The following is a 6,000-nucleotide window of genomic DNA, read 5'->3' on the forward strand; positions in this document are numbered from 1 at the left end:
GTGCTGTGTTTTGACTTTTGGCTTGGGAACAGAGCTGATAACAATGATGTTTTGGTTTGGCCAAGGACTTTGTGAGCCTCATGCTCTGCCAGGGAGGAGGGGAAGCCGGGAGGAAGCAGAGACAGGACACCTGACCCAAACTGACCAAAGAGGTATTCCATACCACAGCATGTCATGCCCAGGATGTAACTGGGAGTTAGCCAGAAGGGTGGGGAGTCTGCAGGGTTGGAGGAGGTATCAGTCAGTGCTTGGTTTGGTTGGGGGGGCAAGTTATCAGTTGGCTGGTGATGAGGTGTTGTATTCTTTTCTCTTGCTATTTCCTTTATCATTATTATTATTGGTGGTAGCAGTAGTGATCTGTGTTATACCTTAGTTACTAAACTGTTCTTATCTCAACCCGTGGGAATTGCATTCTTTTCGATTCTCCTCTCCATCCCTCCAGGAGCAGGGGGGAGGAAAAGAAGGGGGGGGGGGGGAGTGAGTGAACGAGTTGCCTGACTGGGTTTAAACCACGACAGTTCTTTTTGGCGCCCAACGTAGGGCATGAGGGTTGAGGTAACAGCAGATCTGACCGGATTCATAGTCACTCATCACAATGCTGATTTATTGGCTCTCAGAGTTGTTCCTCTTGATCTCACAGTTTCAGAATGTAGTACATTACTTAGACCCAGTATTTGCTGTGTTAGTGTTTATCAAATGTGGGGCTTGGGCTAAGGTTTTTGTTTCACTGTATGGCAATGACTTGTAATACGGGCAGGCTCCAGCAGCAGGGTGGGACGGACGTGGCCGTGGACTTGTACCTGGCCGTCCGGCTGCTCTTCACTGTCCTGGCCCTCGCCTCCGTCTTCGTGAGGCCGCGGGGAGCCGAGGGGGAGCAGCCCCGGGAGCCGGCGGCTGCTGAAGACGCCCGGGAGAGCGGCCCCGGGGAGCAAGCGGCGTCGGGAGCGGGGCCGGAGGCCGCGAGGGGACGGCTGCCGGTGGAGGAGGTCGGGGCGGTCGAAGAGCGGAAGAAGGCGGCTGCCGAGCAGCGGGAAAAGGCGGTGTAGGAGCCGAGCCCCGCGGAGGAACGGAGCCCCGCAGACGAACGGAGCCCCGCAGACGACACCAGCCCTGTGACGGCCGACAGCGTTCCCCGGAAGATCTCTACTGGTGCTGCCAGGAAAAAGCAGCGGATCGTAATAGTAGTAGGGGACTCTGAAAGGGACAGAAGTACTTGTCTGTCGGCCTGACCCGGTCTCAAGGGAGGTGTGTTGCCTACCAGGGGCACGGATCAGGGGTGTTGCAGACAGGCTGCCTGCTCTAGTAAGTCCCACGGACTATCACCCACTCCTGGTGATACGTGTGGGTGTTAGGGATATAGACAGTAGCAGCCTGGGGAACATAAAGAAGGACTACAGAGCCCTGGGAGAGGTGGTTAGGGGCTCTGGAGCTCACATGTCTTTTCATCAATTCTCCAGGATACAGGGGAGGACCTAAAAAAAGCTAGGAGGACTGGCCAGGTTAATAACTGGTTAAAAGGGTGGTGTCATAGTCAGGGGTTTGGGTGTCTTGAACACAGGACCCAAGTTTGTAGGCCAGGTCTAGTGGGGGCTGGTGGAGCTGCTCTAAAGAGCAGTTTTGGTAGGAGGCTTGCCAGACTGGTCAAGGAGGCTTTAAACTAGATGTGTTGGGGGAGGGGGGCATCATTCCATCCCAACACACCCAGTCAGTTGCCAGAACCTATAATAAATGCTCAGAGCAATGTAGAGATATCCCAGCCGCTCCAGCCAATGAGCCGGCTTCAGTTGGAGCTCGACTCAGATGCCTCTATAAAAATGCCCGTAGCATGGGGAACAAACAAGAGGAATTAGAGATGTGTGCATGTCTACAGGGGTATGATATAACAGGCATCACAGAAACATGGTGGGACGGCTCCTGTGACTGGAGTGTTGGAATGGAAGGTTACAGGCTCTTTAGAAAAGACAGGCCTGGCAGGCGGGGAGGGGGAGTTGCCCTTTATGTTAGGGATAGGCTGGAGAGTATGGAACTCTGTCTGAGGGCAGGTGAGCAGTTAAGGGAGAGTTTGTGGGTCAGGGTCAAAGGGGAAACAGCTATGGGAGACATTACTGTGGGGATCTGCTTCTATGATTCTAACCTGTGGATGAAGCACTCTATAGACAGATAGGAGCAGCCTCATGCTCACAGGCCCTTGTTCTCATGGGTGACTTCAACCGCCCTGACATCTGTTGGAAGGATGGTACAGCCCGGCACAAGCAATCCAGGAGGTTCCTCGATTGTGTGGAAGACAACTTCCTTCTGGAAGTAATAGAGGAGCTGACAAGGAGAGGTGCCATGCATGACCTTGTGCTCACCAACAGGGAAGGGCTTGTTGGAAATGTGATGCTCCCGGGCAGCCTTGGATGCAGCAATCACAAGATGGTCAAATTTGAGATCCTCAGGACAGTGAGAAAAGCGTGCAGCAAGCTCACTGCCCTGGACTTCAAAAGAGCAGACTTTGGCCTCTTCAGGAACCTGCTTAGTAAGGTTCCATGGGATATAGCCCTAGAGGGCAGGGGAGCCCAAGACTTCTGGTTGATATTCAAGGATCACCTGCTACAAGCTCAGGAGTGTTGCATCCCAACTAGAAGGAAGTGCAGCAGGAGGGCCAGGAGACCTGCTTGGATGGATAAGGAGCTGCTGAGGAAAATTTAAATGAAAAAAGAGGCTTATAATAAGTGGAAACAAGGACAGGTGGCATGGGAAGAGTACAGGGATGTTGTCTGGGAAGCTAGGGACCAGGTTATGAAAGCTAAGGCCCAGTTAGAATTAAACTTGGCTGGGGATGTGAAAGATAACAGGAAGGGATTCTACAGGTACGTAGCAAATAAAAAACAGACGAGGAACAACATAGGCCCCCTCTGGAAGCTCTCAAGAGTACTGGCTACACAGGATTTGGAGAAGGCTGAGGTTCTGAATGACTTCTTTGCCTCGGTCTGCACTGGCAAAGGCTCTGACCGCTCCACCCAAGTCTTGGAAGGCAGATGCAGGGACAGTGAGAATGAAGACCTTGGGCCCACTGTAGGAGAGGATCTGGTTTGAGACCATCTTAAAAATCTGAACATGCACAAGTCCATGGGACCTGATGAGATACATCTGCGGGTCCTGAAGGAGCAGGCAAATGAAGTTGTGAAGCCGCTGGCCATCATATTTGAAAAACCATGGCAGTCGGGTGAAGTTCCCAAAGATTGGAAAAAGGGAAATATAACCCCCATTTTCAAGAAGGGGAAAATGGATGACCCAGGGAACTACAGAGCAGTCAGTCTCAGCTCTGAGCCTGGCAAAATCTTGGAGCAGATTCTCCTGGAAGGCATGCTAAGGCGCTTGAGATACAAAAAGGTGCTTGGTGACAGCCAGCATGGCTTCACTGAGGGGATATCCTGCCTGACCAATTTGGTGGCCTTCTATGATGAGGCTACAGAACTGATGGACGGGGTAGAGCATTTGATGTCATCTACTTGGGCATCTACCTGCATCTACCTGCAAAGCGTTCGACACTGTCCCACACAACATCCTTGTCTCTAAATTGGAGACACATCAATTTGATGGATGGACCACTCAGTAGGTGAAGAACTGGCTGGATGGCCACATGCAAAGAGTTGTGGTCAATGGCTCAATGTCCAGCTGGAGACCAGTAACGAGTGGTGTCCCTCAGGGATTGGTGTTGGGACAGGTCTTGTTCAACATGTTCATCGCTGACATGGACAGTGGGATTGAGTGCTCCCTCAGCAAGTTTGCTGATGACACCAAGCTGTGTGGTTCGGTTGATACCCTGGAGGGAAGGAATGCCATCCAGAGGGACCTTGACACGCTTGTGAGGTGGGCTGATGCCAACCTCATGAAGTTTAACCATGCCAAGTGCAAGGTCCTACACCTGGGTCAGAGCAATCCCAGGCACAGCTACAGGCTGGGCAAAGAAGAGATTCAGAGCAGCCCTGTGGAGAAGGACTCGGGGGTGCTGGTTGATGAGAAAATGAACATGAGCCTGCTTCAGTGTGCGCTTGCAGCCCAGAAAGCCAACCGTATCCTGGACTGCATCAATAGGAGCATGATCAGCAGGTTGAAGGAGGTGATCCTGCTCCTCTACTCTGCTCTTGTGAGACCTCACGTGGCGTATTGTGTGCAGTTCTGGTGTCCTCAACATAAAAAGGACATGGAACTGTTGGAACAAGTCCAGAGCAGGGCCACGAGGATGATCAAGGGACTGGAGCACCTCCTGTATGAAGATAGGCTGAGAATGTTGGGGCTGTTCAGCCTGGAGAAGAGAAGGCTGCATGGAGACCTCATAACAGCCTTCCAGTGTGTGAAGGGGGCCTGTAGCGATGCTGGGGAGGGACTCTTCATTAGGGACTGTAGTGACAGGACAGGGGCTAATGGATTAAAACTTAAACAGGAAGTTTAGGTTGCATATAAGGAGGAAATTCTTTCCTGTTAGGGTGGTGAGGCAATGGAATAGTTTTCCCAGGGAGGTTGTGAATGCTCCATCCCTGGCAGTGTTCAAGGCCAAGTTGGGACTGTAGTGACAGGACAGGGGCTAATGGATTAAAACTTAAACAGGTTCATACTCTTCCCTCCACCTTCAATGCTCTGGTCAGTTTTCATATTTCTTTGTTGAACAAGTCAATAGTTTCTCCTCACAACCCTCTTACTGCCCATAAAAGCTTCCCTTTATGCCCACCTGTTGCTGAGGAGAGACTTCAGTTCACAGACTCCTGGTGCAACAGCTTCTTAAAAGCAGTCCTGTTAGGGTGGTGTTAATGGCAATGGCAATAAATAGCTATTTTCTGTCCAGGGAGGCTCTTATCAAACAACAAGAAATGTAATTATATGCATTTCTATTTTCATCCCTGGCATTGTTCTGAAGACCAAGTTGGATGAAAAATCCAAGCCAATTTTTCTGTGAAAGTATGGGCTCTAAATTGAAATCAGCTTCTGTGTTTCCCTTAGATCTCCTTTTACATGCTGCTGCTTTGCAGAGTCTTGTGTCACTCTCCCAGGACTATGTGTATTTCCTGTCATTCAGCTCTTGCCCACTGATCAGGTAAGCTATCTGCTATATTTTGGACCAGTTGCATACACCTGTGTTTTGCATTCCTGTAAAAGGTAATTTTGATCTTATTCATTCTTTTAGCTGTGTATTCTTCTTGGAAGAAAAAGGATGGAAAATCCCACACTGACATGCAGTAATAAAAGGGCAGAACAATTTTCAGTACCTATTGCTGCAAGTAATCTCTTTGTACTCCCAAATTCTGCCCCTGTCGTACTGTCAGTAGCTGGTGGCTAGCAAGGTATCTTGAAGTTCAAAGCAGAGGTCTGCACCTTCGAAAAGGTGTTGGAACAGAAAACTAAAAACTTTACCTAAATAATGGTGAGGATAGGTGACCTGTTGGAAATAAAGAAATATTACTTCTAAAGCTATCTGGAAAGAAACCAATTGACCTCAGTGCTTGCTCTGCCCTGAAGAATATCCAGGTAAATTTTGATGCTATAGCATTGTAAGCAAAAAACTCAAATGCCAACCAATTCATGATTGCAAATCATGGAAACTGTTGGAACCCAGGTGTCCCTTTTAGCACTACTTTGCAGCTTCTGCAGTGTCACAGAGGTGGTCCAACCAGTAGGACTGGAAAATAATAGATAATTTGAAAACTCTTAAAAAAAATCATTTAATTACTTTCCATTTCTCCTGCTTGCACCTGATAAATGAACATATTAAACTGTGAAGACTCAGGAGCCTTCAAAAGCCTTTGATGTGTATTAGAATAATCTAATAATTAACCTAATAATTCACCAGCATGACTCATTGAGGTGAAGTGAAACAGTGCTTATGATGAAGGGAATTCCAGATCTGCCAACCCCAAGGTACCAACCTGGCTTCATTCTCCTCTCCTTTGCCGTGGAGAGCTCTGAGCTCCCTTTGATCTACATCTTGCTGTGTTTTATTCTTGGTGAGAGGTTCTTTTT

The 6,000-nt window shown here is 49.1% G+C and overlaps 1 long non-coding RNA gene across 1 annotated transcript in view; it reads left to right on the top strand.

Annotated features, from left to right (window-relative positions):
* The window catches only part of LOC134171133 (uncharacterized), a 49,376-nt gene extending 43,911 nt beyond the window's left edge, over positions 1-5,465 (top strand). Inside the window, exons 2-3 of the long non-coding RNA XR_009967498.1 lie at positions 4,984-5,077; positions 5,168-5,465. This is a non-coding gene — a long non-coding RNA (uncharacterized LOC134171133). The remainder of the gene's footprint in view (positions 1-4,983; positions 5,078-5,167) is intronic.
* The last annotated feature ends 535 nt before the right edge of the window (positions 5,466-6,000 follow it).

The sequence above is a fragment of the Pezoporus occidentalis genome, unplaced genomic scaffold (assembly GCF_034315485.1).
Source record: "Pezoporus occidentalis ecotype Australia unplaced genomic scaffold, CSIRO_AGI_Poc_V1 ctg4, whole genome shotgun sequence".
NCBI lineage: Eukaryota > Metazoa > Chordata > Aves > Psittaciformes > Psittacidae > Pezoporus > Pezoporus occidentalis.